Raw genomic sequence first — 19,823 nt, forward strand, 5'->3', positions numbered from 1 at the left:
ATAATGACAAAGCCAAAACAGGTTTATAGAAATGTGTGCAGGGGCCTCCCTAGTGGCAAGGTGGTCTAAGGCACTGCATCATAGTGCTAGAGGCATCACTAGAGACCCGGGTTCAATCGCGGGCTGTATCACAACCGGCTGTGATCGGGCGGCGCACAATTGGCCCAGGTTGGGGAGGGTTTGGCCGGGTGGGGATTACTTGGCTCATTGTGCTCTAGCGACTGCTTGTAGCGGGCTGGGCGCCTGCAGGCTGACCTTGTCGTCAGTTGAATACTATTTTTATTTTATTTCACCTTTATTTAACCAGGAAGGCCAGTTGATAACAAGTTCTCATTTACAACTGCGACCTGGCCAGTTTCCTCTGACACATTGGTGTGGTGGCAGATGTTAAGAAGCGTGGTTTGGCGGGTCATGTTTCGGAGGATGCATGATTCGACCTTCGCCTCCTGAACCCATTGTGGAGTTGCAGTAATGAGACAAGATCGAAATTGGGGAGAAAAAGTGGCTACAATACAAAAAAATACTTAAATAACAATGTTTGCAAATGTATAAAAAATAAATAACAGAAATACCTTATCTACATAAGTATTCAGACACTTTTCTATGACACTTGAAATTGAGCTCAGGTGCATCCTGCTTTCAATGATCATCCTTGAGATGTTTCTACAAATTCAATTGATGGGACATAATTTGGAAAGGCACACACCTGTCTATATAAGGTCCCACAGTTGACAGTTTACGTCAGAGCAAAAACCAAGCCATGAGGTCGAAGGAATTGTTCGTAGAGCTCCGAGATAGGATTGTATCGAGGCACAAATCTGGGGAAGGGTATCCAAAAAATTCTGCATCATAGGAGGTCCTCAAGAACACAGTGGCCTCCATAATTCTTAAATTGAAGAAGTTTTGAACCACCAAGACTCTTCCTAGAGTTGGCCGCCCTGCCACACTGAGCAATCAGTGGAGAAGGGCCTTGGTCAGGGATGTTACCAAGAACCCGATGGTCACTCTGACAGAGCTCCAGAGTTGCTATGTGGAGATGGGAGAACCTTCCAGAAAGACAACCATCTCTACAGCACTCCACCAATCAGGCCTTTATGGCAGATTGGCCAGACGGAAGCCATTCCTCAGTAAAAGGCACGACAGCCCGCTTGGAGTTTGCCAAAAGGCACCTAAAGACTCTCGGATCATGAGAAGCATGATTCTCTGGTCTGATGAAACAAAGATTAATTCCAAACACCAGTCTTAATGTCAACAGTGAAGAGGCGACTCCGGAATGCTGGTCTTCTAGGCAGAGATCCTATGTCCAGTGTCTGTGTTCTTTTGCCCATCTTAATCTTTTATTTTTATTGGCCAGTCTGAGATTATATTTTTTTGCAACTTTGCCTAGAAGGCCAGCATGTGTTTTGCGGGTACTATGTAATGACGCTGCCAGTTGAGGTCTTGTGAAGGGTCTGTTTCTCAAACTAGACACTCTAATGTACTTGTCCTCTTGCTCAGTTGTGCACTGGGGCCTCCCACTCCTCTTTCTATTCTGGTTAGAAACAGTTTGCCCTGTTCTATGAAGGGAGTAGTACACAGCATTGTACGAGATATTCAGTTTCTTGGCAATTTCTCGCATGGAATAGCCTACATTTATCAGAACAAGAATAGACTGGCGAGTTTCAGAAGAAAGTTATTTGTTTCTGGCCATTTTGAGCCTGTAATCGAACCCACAAATGCTGATGCTCCAGATACTCAACTAGCCTACAGAAGGCCAGTTTAATTGCTTCTTTAATCAAAACAACAGTGCTAACATAATTGCAAAATGTTTTTCTAATGATCAATTAGCCTTTTAAAATTATAAACTTGGATTAGCTAACACAATGTCCCATTAGAACACAGGAGTAATGGTTGCTGATAATGGGCCTCTGTACACTTATGTAGATATTCCATAAAAAATCAGTCGTTTTCAAATACAATAGTCATTTACTACATTAACAATGTCTACACTGTATTTCTAATCAATTTGATGTTATTTTAATGGACAAAAAATTAGCTTTTCTTTCAAAAACAAGGACATTTCTAAGTGACCCCAAACTTTTGAATGGTAGTGGATATATACAGTATATATACTTGTTTTATATATCGAAATGGTAATTACAGTCTTATCCCATCGCTGCCACTCCGGTACGGACTCGGGAGAGGCAAAGGTTGAGAGCCATGTGTCCTCCGAAACATGACCCTGCCAAGCCGTACTGCTTCTTGACACACTGCTTGTTTAAAAAGCTGTTTTTGCTTTGTCATTATGAGGTTTTGTGTGTAGATTGGAAAAAATAACTATTTCAGAGATTTTAGAATAAGGCTGCAATGTAACAGAATGTGGAAAAAGTCAAGGGGTCTGAATACTTTCTGAATGCACTGTATATAAAATATATGCATTGAATCGTCCACTAACAGGTTTATGTTCATGCCAATGCAGCACATAACCAATAAGCAAAGCATTAACATTGTTCCGATATACACCGGACCAGAGCCATTTATTTGGTTCAGACTAACCAACTATGGAGCCCAGGGCAAGAACGTCTTTAACCAACTGTGGTCGAAAAAGTACTCTAATTCAGAACACAGGAGTGGCATGTTATAAATAATTGGGAGAAGCCCAGGTAAAATAGAGACAGAAATAGGCTAACTTGTGTTATCCAGACGAAGCGCTGGGCTGTTTTGTGCGTCTCCGTGGCGGGAGTGACAATATCAGGACCATGACCAGCGGCCAAGCGCTCGGCCAAATAGATAACGCGACAGTCTCATCTCAATGCAACAACAGAAACGGATGAATTTTCTTTAGGAAACGTTCTGAACAGATATTGAAAGAATTAGCAAACTCACACACTCACACCTGTCAAAAGGACCCATTAATCAAAGCCACCAGCGCACCTCAAACGCACAACAACAAATCACATTTCTCCTTTCCTAAGAATGTCGGCTATTAAAAACCTATATAGGCCTATAGGATCATGCTAAAACAACGTAGCCTATCAAATGAATTGACAAGGAAGGTTTGAAGGTGGATAGCGAGACATCTATGCAATACTAGACATATGATGAAGATGAACTGTACAACCATTCAATGTTTTAGTGTGGTTATGCTGATTGCTGACACCACATTTTCATTTGTGTATATGATAGGCCTATTTAAATCTGTCACCGGTGGATATTTTTTGTCTCTGTCTTGCATAGCACATGTTCAGGTGGTATGGCAGCATAGTCCTATGAATGATAGATGAATACATTATTAATTTCTCATTAACACATACTGTATCTCTGTCTTCATTGTTCCCATCTTGCACAATTCACACATCTCTGCTGGCATCAGCTCCACTAGCCTCTCTTGCTTCCCCTCTTCTCTCTCTATTCTTAATAGCTTTGTACTGAACGAGTAGCCTATAGCTCAATGCGAGTCACAGGAATAGCAATACCGTTTTTTTCACTTATTTAGAGACATTTTTTAAACAAATATTAGAGGAGAAAAGCAGAGGATAAAGTAGGCTGCAGCACTGGAAATGAACTGCGACAAGTATCTCTGGTGGGATTCTCTGGCAACAGCTCTGGTGGCCATGTCTGCAGTCAGCATGCCAATTGCACGCTCCCTCAAACTTGAGACATCTATGGCATTGTGTTCTGTGACAAAACTGCACATTTTAAAGTGGCCTTTTATAGTCCCCAGCACAAGGTGCACCTGTGTAATGATCATGCTGTTTAATCAGCTTCTTGATATGCCATACCTGTCAGGTGGATGGATTATCTTGGCAAAGGAGAAATGATCACTAACAGGGATGTACGGAAATTTGTGCTCATAATTTGAGAGAAATAAGATGTTTGTGCATATGGATAATTTCTGGGATTTTTTATTTCAGCTCATGAAACATGGGACCAACACTTTACACTTTACATATTGTGTTTATATTCAGCGTAGTTAAAAATAAATTTGGAATGGATATGCCAATATGGCAATAACAGAGGCAGACAGACACCTTCACTTTTTTTGCTAAATGCATGCAGAATAAAGACATTTAAACAAAATATTTTTTGAAAATATTAAATAAAACAATAAATAATATAATTGAAGGCAATAATAATAAAAGCGCATGTTGCCGCACACAGAGACCATTCATATAATTGGATTTACGATTTATTTATTTATTTATAAAAAACACAATGGGTCTTGTTTAATGAAACCATATTATTTATTTTCATGTTATATCAAAACCATGTTCGTTAAAACAGAACAAAATATCTCATGCAGTATAAAGCCTAACAGAGCTAACCACAAAGGCCCTTTTTAATGAAACGAACGCAGTCCATGGGTCATATGCCTTTTATCCATCACTTTAAATGCCCGTGGAGAAAGAGGATGTCGCTCACAGAGGAGGGCTTGAGCATGGAGCGTCTCTCCTCTAAAATTGGGCCACACACACTGAATGCCCGCTCGGAGGGGGCACTGGAAGCCAGGATGCTGAGGACGTGGCAAGCAAGGTTGCTGAGTGCAGGGAACTGAAATATCTGCCTGCCACCACAACAGAACAGCGCCGGGTCTGCTTGTTCGACTGAGGTAGAGTTTGACTGCCACATATTCTTTTATTTAGTTTTCCCATGGTCTTGACTCAGGCGTAATGGTATCTGCTCCATCCTCCCAGTTGGAGAACTTGCGGTATGGGACTGCTGGTCTCTTTGGCTGTGAGGGTCCTGGCTCTTCATCAGTGGGGGGACCTATGGCTCCGGCTCCGCTCTCAAGGCCCTAAGACATAATGAGCTCTTCGGTTTGCCTGCATAATCTCCTCTCGTGCAGTTTCCTCCAGCACCTTCAGCAGACGCAACTTGGGGGTCAAAAACGTTGCTATGATAAAAATCATGTTGGGAGCAACTTTAGGCTATGCTATGTGTTGTTTGAGATCTATTGTTTTGTAGGCCTTTAATTTTAAGGAACAAAGTTTTACACTATCATGGAAATAAAAACTATAGTTTAATGAAACAAGAGCCATTGTGTTTGCAGCCGGCGTGCAGCGAAAATCACCCGTGGTTTATTTCTGTTGCCTATAGGTTGTCTATAGGTTATCTATAGGTTGCCTGCATGGGATGAACTGTTTTGCTCTATCTATTGCATGATGATAGAGTTGTATATCTCAATTAGACCGATCTGGTTGAATAAAGGTGAAATACCAGGTTAAATAATAAATAATTAACCTGGTTAAATAAAAATAGTGGTTCAATTGGTCTTTGCATGCAGCAAACCTATAGGCATATATGCCTTCATTATTTTTTTTTTATTATGTTTTTGCCTTTGTTGCTTTTGTAGAGCAGTTAAATTAACTTTTACTCCAAAAAATCCCATTCTAACAAAAAGAAGTCTAAATGCCTTTATTATATAGTAATTATTAATCAGCTCGCCTTGCACTCGCTGTTTCAGCATGCAAGCAGCCTCCATTCGGCACACCACACACAAACACATGTGGCCCAAACTGGCGAGAGGAGAGGAATGAATGAACAATGAAGTTGAACAAGCAAGACTTATCTGTGAATAATGCAACAAAAGGTATTTTATAGCCTAGAATATAATGACCAAAGAATAGAAAGATGGGACCAACATTTTTTTATATTCTGAAGTTGTCTGCCTGACCAACTGCTCCTGCCCACAGCATGAAAAATGCCCTCTACTATAACCATCCCCTGATAACTGGGACATGAGGCACAAGGCAGAGGCAATTCTTGCAGAAATATGTTTTCATTGATTCGCTTTCACATGTGTGTTCACAGATCCATTGACACATTCACAGGTGTCAATGTGTGAACGCACGTGTGAATGAACACGTGAACATGCGTGTGAAAGCCTAAGAAAAATAAATGTGTCTTCATTGACAGTCCAGGTTAATTCAAGACGGTTTCTTAGGCGGTAAGTTACACATGACTTGGTGAGACGTATCAGCAGCTACATTAGCCTCGATTTAGTCCCCATTTCACCCCTCATACATATGTGTGCATATCCTTGTGTGTGCTTGTCAGTGTGTGAGTGTGTATGTGTGTGAGACAGGTTTATGAGGGGGGTTTATGGGTGAAGTAGACTGATGACTGGGTCTCCAGCAGCAGTAAAACTGTTACTGTTATTATTACCACTGTAGATCTACACATTATAGTGGCCTCAGTTACACACCTCTTAAACGTCTGCACACACACACACACACACCCTGTGATTCCTGTGTGTAGAAGGTCAAAACGGAGTAGAGAAGGTTAGAACCCCAGAGAGTGTCTGCCTGTACAGCTACACCATTAATCATCTTGGTTGCTATTCTCTGTGGGCAGGCACACAAACCCGTGCACACAAGCAAACAAACACACACACATACTTTTTCTGTCCCTGTTCTATGGCAGGTCCTACTACGCAGATGCTTTTCTCTCTCTCTTTTTCACTTTGGGTCGTTCCATGAAATCAGTGCCTTTGATATTTTAAGTAGAAATTGTGCGCCAATATTGAATTTTAAAAGCCTGTTATATTAAATTAAGTGCCCTTTTATATAAACCACATGGAGAATTCAATAAATCAGATTTTTTTACATGAATAGAGTCTTGCTAATGTGCCAAAATTCAGCATTTTGACGTGTTTCTCTGTAAACCCTGTGTCACTTCTAGGAAGATTTTAACCCACTATATCCCCAAACCTACTCCAAGTTTCACCATCATAGTAAAGTCCTAGTTATTTTGTTGCTTTCTAAAGTCATTTCTGAATATTATTATTTATGCAATGTGATTAGTGATTAATTTATGTCTGTCACTCGTTTTAAGTTCAAACCCTGTATCATGAACTGAACTTTTGTTTTAATATGGTGAAACTATTTATTTTAAAATGTTTTTCTAAAAAGAAACATCGAACATCTAATAGTTCAATCATAATGTAAAAGCAGGTGAGCTGGTTCTACTCTTTTTGGACATTTACTGGTGTTTTGTGGTGGAAAACTGAGCGGTCGAGCATAACACGTCAACCCTGTTATCAAGAAAGACAGGCTAGAAATGTTTAACAATGTAAAACAAATGTGTGAAGCTTGCATTCAATTTCCAACCACCAGTTACACACAACAAGCTTCCATTCCCCCGGTAAAAAGGGGATTTATGGCTGATTTAAGAACTCGTCAACCCTGTTACGGTCAACCCTGTTATAGTCAACCCTGTTACTTTATTTGGCACTTAATTGGCACTTACTATAGTAATTTTTGTATTTAACCTCTTGAGATGGTGAAAACATGTTTTTTATGAAGTTGAAAATGTGCTCTTTATGATAGAATGTAAAAAATTAGGTGAAATCATTTTTTTTTTTTTACCAAGTTACACTTCTCAAAATGCACCGAATTGGTGGAACGTGTGTGTGTGTGTGTGTGTATCTTTGTGAAGGAGAGGAGAATTTAGCAAATGAAAGCGGGGTGATGGTGGGCTGAACATCCCCCTTTTCTCTTTCTTTTTTTCTTCTCTCCTCTCAGTGCCTCCTTCAGAGGCTTGCTACTTTTTATTTTTACAAAGGGAGAATGGGGGGGGGGGGCTCTGAGCAGTGTTTGTTTGTATGTGTTTGTATGTGTGTGCGTGTGTCTTCCAGCAATGAGGGGATTTCAGGAACAGAACTGAAGGAAGCATTTTGTTCAGTCGGAGAAGAGAGAGAGTGAGAGATAATCTTACTGTGTGTGGAATATCTTATTCTATGGTTCAACAGGAAGGGAAGATAGAGAGGGGGGAGGGAGGTAGGTAGGTAGGTAGGAAGGAGAGAGAGAGAGAGAGAGAGAGAGAGAGAGAGAGAGAGAGAGAGAGAGAGAGAGAGAGAGAGAGAGAGAGAGAGAGAGAGAGAGAGAGAGAGAGAGAGAGAGAGAGAGAGAGAGAGAGAGAGAGAGAGAGAGAGAGAGAGAGAGAGAGAGAGAGAGAGAGAGAGAGAGAGAGAGAGAGAGAGAGAGAGAGAGAGAAGAAGATGACAGGAAGGGGAGAAAACTGCATTTATGAAGGGAAATATATGCAAAACAGCTGTTAAATAGCTGTGAAGTGGAGCAGCTGCTCAGGAGACAGAGGGTGATGGAAGGATGGAGAAAAGGAGGGAGGGAGGGTGGGACATGTGAAGGGAAGGTAGGGGAGATGGGATAGGTACAGGAGAGAGAAATGGATAGACCGAACGCAACGGACAGACTGAGGGAGGGAGAGAGAGAGAGAGAGAGAGAGAGAGAGAGAGAGAGAGAGAGAGAGAGAGAGAGAGAGAGAGAGAGAGAGAGAGAGAGAGAGATAGAGAGAGAGAGATATGGTAGAAGGCAGATATCTCTAGGAGAGATTGAGGAGATAATAGGTGAGGCAGGTTATGAAGTGTACGAGGTGGGATCATGGTTAGGTGTACGAGGTGGGATCAAATCATCACGTGTTTAGTAGATGTTATTGCGGGTGTAGCGAAATTCTTGTGTTTCTAGCTCCAACAATGCAGCAACAAGGGTGTACTCCAAGGCTCGATCCTAGGACCCACGCTCTTCTCAATTTCCATCAACAGCATAGCTCAGGCAGTAGGAAGCTCTCTCATCCATTTATATGCAGATGATACAGTCTTATACTAAGCTGGTCCCTCCCTGGAATTTGTGTTAAAAGTTCTACAACAAAGCTTTCTTTGTGTCCAACAAGCTTTCTCTGCCCTTAACCTTGTTCTGAACACCTCCAAAACAAAGGTCATGTGGTTTGGTAAGAAGAATGCCCCTCTCCCCACAGGTGTGATCACTACCTCTGAGGGTTTAGTGCTTGAGGTAGTCATCTCCTACAAGTACTTGGGAGTATGGCTAGACGGTACACTGTCCTTCTCTCAGAACATATTAAAGCTGCAGGCTAAGGTTAAATCTAGACTTGGTTTCCTCTATCGTAATCACTCCTCTTTCACCCCAGTTGCCAAACTAACCATGATTCAGATGACCATCCTACCCATGCTAGATTATGGAGGCAAGCAAGGGTGCTCTCGAGCGGCTAGATGGTCTTTACCATTCGGCCATCAGATTTGCCACCAATGCTCCTTATAGGACACATCACTGCACTCTATACTCTGTAAACTGGTCATCTCTGTATACCCATCGCAAGACCCACTGGTTGATGCTTATTTATAAAACCCTCTTTTACCTCACTGCCCCCTATCTGAGATACCTACTGCAGCCATCGTCATCCACATTCAACACCCGTTCCGCCAGTCACATTCTGTCAAAGGTCCCCAAAGCACACACATCCCTGTGTCGCTCGTCTTTTCAGGTCGCTGCAGCTAGCGACTGGAACGAGCTGCAACAAACACTCAAACTGGACAGTTTTATCTCAATTTCTTCATTCAAAGACTCAATCATGGACACTCTTACTGACAGTTGGAGCTGTTTTGCGTGAAACGTTGTTGTCTCTACCTTCTTGCCCTTTGTGCTGTTGTCTGTGCCCAATAATGTTTGTCCCATGTTTTGTGCTGCTACCATGTTGTGCTGCTGCCATGTTGTGTTGCTACCATGTTGTTGTCATGTTGTGTTACTACCATGCTGTGTTGTCATGTGTTGCTGCCATGCTATGTTGTTGTCTTAGGTCTCTCTTTGTGTAGTGTTGTGTTTTCTCTCTTGTCGTGATGTCTGTTTTGTCCTATATTTTAATTAATTTTTGTAAAAATAAATATCCCAGCCCCCATCCCCGCAGGAGGCCTTTTGGTAGGCCGTCAGTGTAAATAATAATTTGTTCTCAACTGACTTTCCTAGTTAAATTAAATAAAAATTGTTTAAACACAATCTAAAGTGAAAGAATGGAATTAAGAATATATAAATATTTGGACGAGCTATGTCAGAGCGGCATAGACTAAGATACAGTAGAATAGAATACAGTATATACAGTTCAAGTCGGAAGTTTACATACAGTTAGGTTGGAGTCATTAAAACTCGTTTTTCAACCACTCCACAAACTTCTTGTTAAAAAAAGATAGTTTTGGCAAGTCGGTTACGACATCTACTTTGTGCATGACACAAGTAATTTTTCCAACAATTGTTTACAGACAGATTATTTCACTTAGAATTCACTGTATCACAAATCCAGTGGGTCAGAAGTTAACATACACTAAGTTGACTGTGCCTTTAAACAGCTTGGAAATTCCAGAAAATGATGTCGTGGCTTTAGAAGCTTCTGATAGGCTAATTGACATAATTTGAGTCAATTGGAGGTGTACCTGTGGATGTATTTCAAGGCCTACCTTCAAACTCAGTGCCTCTTTGCTTGACATCATGGGAAAATCAAATAAATCAGCCAAGACGTCAGAATAAAAATTGTAGAACGCCACAAGTCTGGTTCATCCTTGGGAGCAATTTCCAAATGCCTGAAGGTACCACGTTCATCTGTACAAACAATAGTACACAAGTATAAACGCCATGGGACCACGCAGCCATCATAGCGCTCAGGAAGGAGACACATTCTTTATCCTAGAGATGAACATACTTTGGTGCGAAAAGTGCAAATCAATCCCAGAACAACAGCAAAGGACCTTGTGAAGATGCTGGAGGAAACCGGTACAAAAGTATCTATATCCACAGTAAAACGAGTCCTATATCGACATAACCTGAAAGGCCGCTCAGCAAGGAAGAAGCCACTGCTCCAAAACCTCCATAAAAAGCCAGACTACGGTTTGCAACTGCACATGGGGACAAAGGTCATACTTTTTTGAGAAATGTCCTCTGGTCTGATGAAACAAAAATGCAACTGTTTGGCCATAATGACCATCGTTATGTTTGGAGGAAAAAGGGGGAGGCTTGCAAGCCGAAGAACACCATCCCAACCGTGAAGCACAGGGGTGGCAGCATCATGTTGTGGGGGTGCTTCGCTGCAGAAGGGACTGGTGCACTTCACAAAATAGATGGCATCATGAGAAAGTGGATATATTGAAGCAACATCTCAAGATATCAGTCAGGAAGTTAAAGCTTGGTCGCAAATGGGTCTTCCAAATGGACAATGACCCCAAGCATACTTCCAAAGTTGTGGCAAAATGGCTTAAGGACAACAAAGTCAAGGTATTGGAGTGGCCATCACAAAGCCCTGACCTCAACCCTATAGAAAATGTGTGGGCAGAAATGAAAAAGCATGTGTGAGCAAGGAGGCCTACAAACCTGACTCAGTTACACCAGCTCTGTCAGGATGAATGGGCCAAAATTCACCCAACTTATTGTGGGAAGCTTGTGGAAGGCTACCCGAAATGTTTGACCCAAGTTAAACAATTTAAGGGCAATGCTATCAAATACTAATTGAGTGTATGTAAACTTCTGACCCACTGGGAATGTGATGAAAGAAATAAAAGCTGAAATAAATCATTCTCTCTACTATTATTCTGACATTTCACATTCTTAAAATAAAGTGGTGATCCTAACTGATCTAAGACAGGGAATTTTTACTAGGATTAAATGTCAGGAATTGTGAAAAACTGAGTTTAAATGTATTTGGCTAAGATGTATGTAAACTTTCAACTTCAACTTTAATCTAATACTGTAACTGATGCATAGTCCCTCCCTATCAGTTAATAGTCCCTCCCTATTAGCTGTCTCTTACCTGTGACACAGTAGAGATAAGTGATACATGTTCTGGGTGTGAATGTGCTGAGTCTTACCAGATAGTTACTGCCTGGCCATGCTATTACAGAAGTATTACAACTACCCTAAAACACACATGGGCCTTGTAGACCTGGCACACATTACAGCCAGACATTTGGGCTCTGCACAGGGTTGTAAAACTTTATTATTCCCTGCCTCTCTCTCCTATTGCTCTCTGCCTCTCTCTGCCAGGGTGGCAGGTAGCTTAGTGGTTACAGCGCTGGACCAGTAACTGAAAGGTTGCTGGATTGAATCCCCAAGCTGACAAGGTCAAATCTGTCGTTCTGCCCCTGAACAAGGCAGTTAACCCACTGTTCCCCGGTAGGCAGTCATTGTAAATATGAATTTGTTCATAACTGACTTGCCTAGTTAAATTTAAAAAAAATATGGATGAGGTGCAGTCGTACACTGTAGCCTAGCCTTAGGCATACCCTATACGAAGCAATGGGCCTGCCTCTTTAGCTTATATGATGACTGACTGCATGTATAAGACACTTTATGTAAGTTACTTTGTTTTCACTTGTAGAAATAGCCTCTTCAGTCTACACGTTTGTATTTTTTTTTATTTTTTTTATTACAGTGGTGACTGCATGGTGATGACTGATGATGACAACATAGGACAAGAAAATACTGATGATTTCTTCCTAACAGTGGACATCCCCCATAGACTTTCAGTAATATAATGTCTTCGATGTCTGTGGCCGTGTCTCTAGGGGGGGTGTCTGTTTGAGCAGGTGCTTGCCCTCTGAGAAGAGAGAAAGAGAGAGTTTAGTTCACTTTTGTTTATCAATTGCTTTGCCAATGTAAACATATGTTTCCCATGCCAATAAAGCCCTTAAATTGAATTGAGAGAGAGGATATACTGTATATACTGTATAACATTTTAAATGTCTCTATTCTTTTGAAACTTTTGTGAGTGTAACGTTCACTGTTCATTTGTGATTGTTCATTTTACTTTTGTTTATTTCACTTCCTTTGGCAAACATATGTTTCCCATGCCAATAAATGCACTTGAATTGAGATAGAGAGAGAGAGAAAGCTCGCGCGCGAGAGAGAGGCAAAGAGAGAGAGAAAGAAAGCTCGCGCGCGCGCGAGAGACAGGGAGAGAGAGACAGAGAGAGAGACAGCGAGAGAGAGAGAGAGAGAGAGAAAGAAAGCTCGCGCGCGAGAGAGAGAGGGAGAGAGAGAGTGCGGTAGAGTACACCTCGCTATTTCATCTGAGTCTATGCCAAGGAACAGCGGTAGCCGATGGTTATTCTTTTATACTGGGATTAACGCAAAACCGAAGATTTAACCGTCTCTGTTTACGCGGTAAGTAGCCTAAACTAGTTGAAGTAGTATATGGGCGTTTTGTGCTCGTGTACCTCGTTAATTTATGTGGTTAGCCTACGTGTGAAATGTGTGTTATCGCTCCAGAAGTTGATTGAATCAGATAGAGGGAAAGATACGCACTACTGATGCCGCGGCCGTCTTCGTCTCTGCGCTCTCCATGTAGGCTACCGCTGTGTGGTACAGTATGTCTGTAGTGAGGATGGATCTCTCGCTCTCTTTCTCTCGTTCTTGTGGTATGTGTTATATGATTAATTTAATACCCATTTATGTTTTTTGTATTATAGAATTGAAGCGTAGCCTAGTCAATAACAGCTTGTGTCAATGTTTGCTGTGGAAGTTCAGTAGCTGGCAAACTAGTCCTTAGTCAAACAGAGGGCCAAGCAAGTCGTCTTGTTTAGCTGTGTGGTTGGAAAGTCATTACTCCATGAAGAGTAGCTACTCATGAGGGTGTATGTTACATAAGTTCCTCTGTAGGTAGACGGACCTTTAACAGCACCATCATGTTTATCTACTTTAATGCCGCCGGCCTCATTGCTCTGCATTCAAATGGATCAGATACGCTTTGTGTGTAGGCTACACTCCCAGCAGGTAGAGTAGGCCAAACACACACACACACACACTTTCCCACAGACGGGTAGATACACGTGCTGTAGCAGGTGTTGAGCAGCAGAGGAGATAAGCCATTTCACACACACACACACACACACACACACACACACACACACACACACACACACACACACACACAATGTGCAGCTGACCTGTGGTAGAGCAGCTGTTCAGCAGGGGTAGAGTAGCCTACACTAAACCAACAAGTCTCCTCTCCTATAGGCTTCAGGAAAAAAATGTGTTTTAGCAAACATTCTTATCCAGAGGAACTTACAGGAGCAATTAGGGTTAAGTGCCTTGCTCAAGAGCACATCAACAGATTTTTTTTCACCTAGGTGGCTGCTAGGCTACCTGCCGTGCACTGGTGTCTGCCTGGACTGCACAGGTGCATTCAACAAGCTCTCACAATCTCACTGTAGAATTAGACGTTCAACCACGTTCTCCAAACGTCAAATTTCGAAGTTGCTCCCAACGTCAAATTTCAAAGAGTTTTTGTTGCTATTGCTACTCTGGATTGTTCCATTTCTCCTTAACGTAAAATGTAAAAGTTAAGGGTTAAGTTTACGCACTCATTCCAAATGGTTAAGGTTTTGGATAAGGTTCAAATAAAAAAAATACAAAAACAGTGTCCACGACTGGGATCCAAGACACTTCAGATCCAGAGTCATAGGATTACTTACTTACAGTTGAAGTTGGAAGTTTACATACACTTTGGTTGGAGTCATAAAAACTTGTTTTTCAACCACTCCACAAATGTATGTTTAACAAACTATAGTTTTGGCTAGTCTCTTTGCTTGACATCATGGGAAAATCAAAAGAAATCAGCCAAGACCTCAGAAAAAAATAGTAGACCTCCACAAGTCTGGTTCATCCTTGGGAGCAATTTCCAAATGCCTGAAGGTACCACGTTCATCTGTACAAACAATAGTACTCAAGTATAAACACCATCGGACCACGCAGCCGTCATACCGCTCAGGAAGAAGACGCTTTCTGTCTCCTAGAGATGAACGTACTTTGATGCGAAAAGTGCAAATCAATCCCAGAACAACAGCAAAGGACCTTGTGAAGATGCTGGAGAAAACCGGTACAAAAGTATCTATATCCACAGTAAAACGAGTCCTATATCGACATAACCTGAAAGTCCGCTCAGCAAGGATGAAGCCACTGCTCCAAAACCGCCATAAAAAGCCAGACTACGGTTTGCAATTGCACATGGTGACAAAGATCATACTTTTTGGAGAAATGTCCTCCAGCATCATGTTGTGGGGGTGCTTTGCTGCAGGAGTGACTGGTGCACTTCACAAAATAGATGGCATCATGAGGACGGAAAATTATGTGGATATATTGAAGCAACATCTCAAGACATCAGTCAGGAAGTTAAAGTTTGGTCGCAAATGGGTCTTCCAAATGGACAATGACCCCAAGCATACTTAAGGACAACAAAGTCAAGGTATTGGAGTGGCCATCACAAAGCCCTGACCTCAATCCTATAGAAAATGTGTGGGCAGAAATGAAAAAGCATGTGTGAGCAAGGAGGCCTACAAACCTGACTCAGTTACACCAGCTCTGTCAGGATGAATGGGCCACAATTCACCCAACTTATTGTGGGAAGCTTGTGGAAGGCTACCCGAAATGTTTGACCCAAGTTAAACAATTTAAGGGCAATGCTACCAAATACTAATTGAGTGTATGTAAACTTCTGACCCACTGGGAATGTGATGAAAGAAATAAAAGCTGAAATAAATAATTCTCTCTATTACTACTCTACTATCTCTACATTTCACATTCTTAAAATAAAGTGGTGATCCTAACTGATCTAAGACAGGGAATTTTTGCAAGGATTAAATGTCAGGAATTGTGAAAAACTGACTTTAAATGTATTTGGCTAAGGTGTATGTAAACTTCCGACTTCAACTGTATCTACTTGATTGTAATAGCGCTCACTGTTGCCCCTAGTGTCTGGTTTTGAAGGCAGTTCCCAACGTCCTCAGGACATGGATAGACATCCAATTTCAAAGTCAATCTTTAACAGACCTGGCTGGGTGCTCTACCGTTCACTTCACTTTACAAAACTGTATGGGCCTATTCTATTTTAATTCTTAACTCTGCATTTTGATTCGGTATGATAATGATTTACAAACAATTTACAAACGGTAAACAAATGAACCAATAATGGTTTATAAGCAGATTATAATCATACCATCTAATACATTGTTCCAGGTATTTATGCTAAAAACATCCTGAAGTTACTCAGTTATATGACTTAATGTTTGAATGCACCAACTTACTTTCCCTCTTGGTACTCTGTATTAAACACCTGTCTGTGAGGAGCGGTTTGGGTGTTGTGGTGTTTGTGTGTGTGTGTGTGTGTGTGTGTGTGTGTGTGTGTGTGTGTGTGTGTGTGTGTGTGCATGCGTGGAGAAGAGAGATGAGTATGATTCTGCTGTAGACCACTGAGATACAGACAGTCTGTTCCTCACAGACAGTCAGCCCAAGGCCCTAAGGCTGGGTAACCAGGTGTCAACCAACTGGATTTAGACCACAGCCTCCTGAGCAAACACAACACACATAGAGAAAGAAGGAGCGAGGAAGAGAGAGAGGCACACAGTGTCTAAACTCTGGTGCCCAAACACCCAGTGTGACCTAGACCTGCTATCTGAAGAACAACTAGGGTCACCCAGCCACATAATAATTCACAAAGGCGCAGACGACCTGAGAGCACAGCAGGAAAGGGTGGCCACAGCACTCAAGGCAGTGATTGAAAAAGCTTCTTCCACTTTTTCCAACTCAGAAGTGGTTATCTCCACCCTGTTACAGTAAAAAATACTTTCACCCTGCTACCATACAGCAGGGTAAAAGCAAGAATTTGCTGTGACTGTGCTTAAAAAAAAATGTTTACCTGGCCCACCACTCTAACCTGGACTTCAACAGTCTTTATGACCAGGTCCACCGATACAAAGCAACAGTCCCTACTTTTGCAAGGACCCTGAAAGACATCGTCCTCTGCTGCAGCCCCAGCACCTCACACAAGAGCAACAGAGCAATGGACACCCCGCCCAGACCTGCGAGGGTTCCACATGAACCTGCACCTAGAGGACCCACGTTGAGAGGACCCACGCCGAGAGAACCTAAATCAAGACCACAGCACCACCAGGCACCAGATTTTACTATCTCATCCTGGAATATGCACGGTCTGAGAGTTAATCTGCCTTTGGCCTAAAGAGCAGTAACCCAGACTTCACAAAATAAATCAGAAATACAGACGTTGTCATCCTGCAAGAAGCATAGTATAGATGCAATGGACAGTATATTTGACTTATCAGCTAACATATCAAATTAAAACAATTCTAGCAGAAAACCTAAGAAAACGAACAACAAAAATAAATGGTTTGATGAAGAATGCAAAAACCTAAGAAAGAAATTGTGAAACCTATCCAACCAAAAACACAGAGACCCAGAAAACCTGAACCTACGCCTTCACTATGGGGAAACACTAAAACAGTCCAGAAATACAATAAGAAAAAAGAAGGAATGTCAGAATGTCAGAAAACAGCTCATTGTGATTGAAGAATCCATAGAATCAAATCACTTCTGGGAAATTGGAACAAACTAAACAAACAACAACATGAAGAGCTATCTATCCAAAATTGAGATGTATGGATAAACCACTTCTCCAGCCTTTTCTGCCATATAACAAAGAACCAAGAGCAAACACATATACATGATCATTTGCAAATCAGCTATTAAACACTACCAGAACCAACTGAATTCTCCAATTACATTGGATGAGCCAAAATACAAACCCTCCAACCCAAAAAGGACTGCGGTGTTGATGGTATACTAAGCAAAATTATAAAATATACAGATCACAAATTCAAATGGGCTATTCTTAAACTCTTCAACATTGTCCTCAGCTCTCGAATCTGCGTCAACAGTAACCTCGGAGAAATCCTCTGCAGTATCATCAACAGCAGACCCCACGTATATACACTGCTCAAAAAAATAAAGGGAACACTTAAACAACACAATGTAACTCCAAGTCAATCACACTTCTGTGAAATCAAACTGTCCACTTAGGAAGCAACACTGATTGACAATAAATTGCACATGCTGTTGTGCAAATGGAATAGACAAAAGGTGGAAATTATAGGCAATTAGCAAGACACCCCCAATAAAGGAGTGATTCTGCAGGTGGTGACCACAGACCACTTCTCAGTTCCTATGCTTCCTGGCTGATGTTTTGGTCACTTTTGAATGCTGGCGGTGCTCTCACTCTAGTGGTAGCATGAGACGGAGTCTACAACCCACACAAGTGGCTCAGGTAGTGCAGCTCATCCAGGATGGCACATCAATGCGAGCTGTGGCAAGAAGGTTTGCTGTGTCTGTCAGCGTAGTGTCCAGAGCATGGAGGCGCTACCAGGAGACAGGCCAGTACATCAGGAGACGTGGAGGAGGCCGTAGGAGGGCAACAACCCAGCAGCAGGACCGCTACCTCCGCCTTTGTGCAAGGAGGAGCATTGCCAGAGCCCTGCAAAATGACCTCCAGCAGGCCACAAATGTGCATCTCATTAAGACATAAATAATGGTGTTCCAAAAAAAGGTCCAGTTGCCAGGACAACAAATACAAATACTATCTAGATACCATAGCCCTAGAGCACACAAGTAATTATACCTACCTCTGCTGAGGGGAGGACGGATCATAAAAATGTCTGGAGCAAATGGAATGGCATCAAACACATGGGAAAAATGTGTTTGATGTATTTGATACATTCCACTCATTCGGCTCTAGCCATTACCACGTGCCCGTCCTCCCCAATTAAGTTGCCACCAACCTCCTGTGCTACCTCGGCCTAAACATCAACACCAGAGGTAACTTCCACAAAACTCTGAACGATTTAAAAGACAAGGCAAAAAATACTTTCCATGCCATCAAAAGGAACATAGAACTCGACATCCCAATTAGGATCTGGCTAAAAATACTTAAATCAGTTATAGAACCCATTGCTCTCTATGGTTGTGAGGTCTGGGGTCTACTCACCAACCAAGCATTCACAAAATGGGACAAACACCCAATTGAGACTCATGCAAAAATATCCTTCATGTTCATTGCAAAACTCCAAACAATGCATGCAGAGCAGAATTAAGAATATACCTACTAAATATCCAAATCCTGAAAAGATCTGTTAAATTCTACAACCACCTAAAAGGAAGCGATGTCCACACATTCCACCACAAAGCCCTTACCTACAGCAATATTAACCTAGAGAAGAGTCCCCTCAGCCAGCTGGTCCTGGATCTCTGTTCACATACACAAACAGACCCAACAGAGCCCCAGGACAGCAACACAATTATACCCAAACAAATTATGAGAAAACAAAAAGAGAACTATTTGACACACTGGAGGGAATCAACCAAAAAACAGAGCAAACTGGAATGTTATCTGGCCCTAAACAAAGAAAATCCTTTACTATGTACAGACCCAATGAGCATAGCCTTGTTATTGAGAGAGGTTGCCATAGGCATTCTTGGCTCTTGAGAGAAGAAAGGCTATGTGCACACTACTCACAAAATGACGTGGAAACTGAGATGCACTTCCTTACCTCCTGCCAAAGGTATGACCATATTAGAGACATATTTCCCACAGATCACACAAACGCCAAAAGAATTTGAAAACAAACCGAACATTGATAAACTCACATAACTGTTAGGCAAAATACTGCAATGTGCAATCACAGCAGCAAGATTCGTGGCCCGTTGCCATGAAAACTGTGCAACAAGTGGAGCACAAAGAACATTGTAAATACCACCAATATTGATCTGTTTACTTATCTTCCCCTACTATTCGTACTACAACTAGTTATACATTGTTAAAAACTGTACATAGCTGATTTGAAACGTCTATTCTTTTAAAACCTTTATGAGTGCAATATTTACTTTAATGTTTTGATGTTGTTTTTTGTTGATGTTGTTTGCTTTGGCAATGTACACGTTTCCCATGCCAATAAAGCTAATTTGAATTGAACTAAATTGAGAGAGAGAGAATATAACACTGTTTCATGAGAGCTCTCCTAATCCTAGAGACAATGATAAGCAGCTCTTATCACAGAAACAGTGATTACAGTGTGATTATGCTGACAAACTGCCCATAGAATGGTTCTATTATTGTTCTCCAATGGGAGACTCCAGGAACAGAACCGGTATAGGCGCAGTCCCAATTCTACAACCCCCCCTCTCTTTCCCTTTATTGCTCTTTCTTCT

Source organism: Salvelinus namaycush, chromosome 9, assembly GCF_016432855.1.
Source record: "Salvelinus namaycush isolate Seneca chromosome 9, SaNama_1.0, whole genome shotgun sequence".
In the NCBI taxonomy this organism is placed as follows: Eukaryota; Metazoa; Chordata; class Actinopteri; order Salmoniformes; family Salmonidae; genus Salvelinus; species Salvelinus namaycush.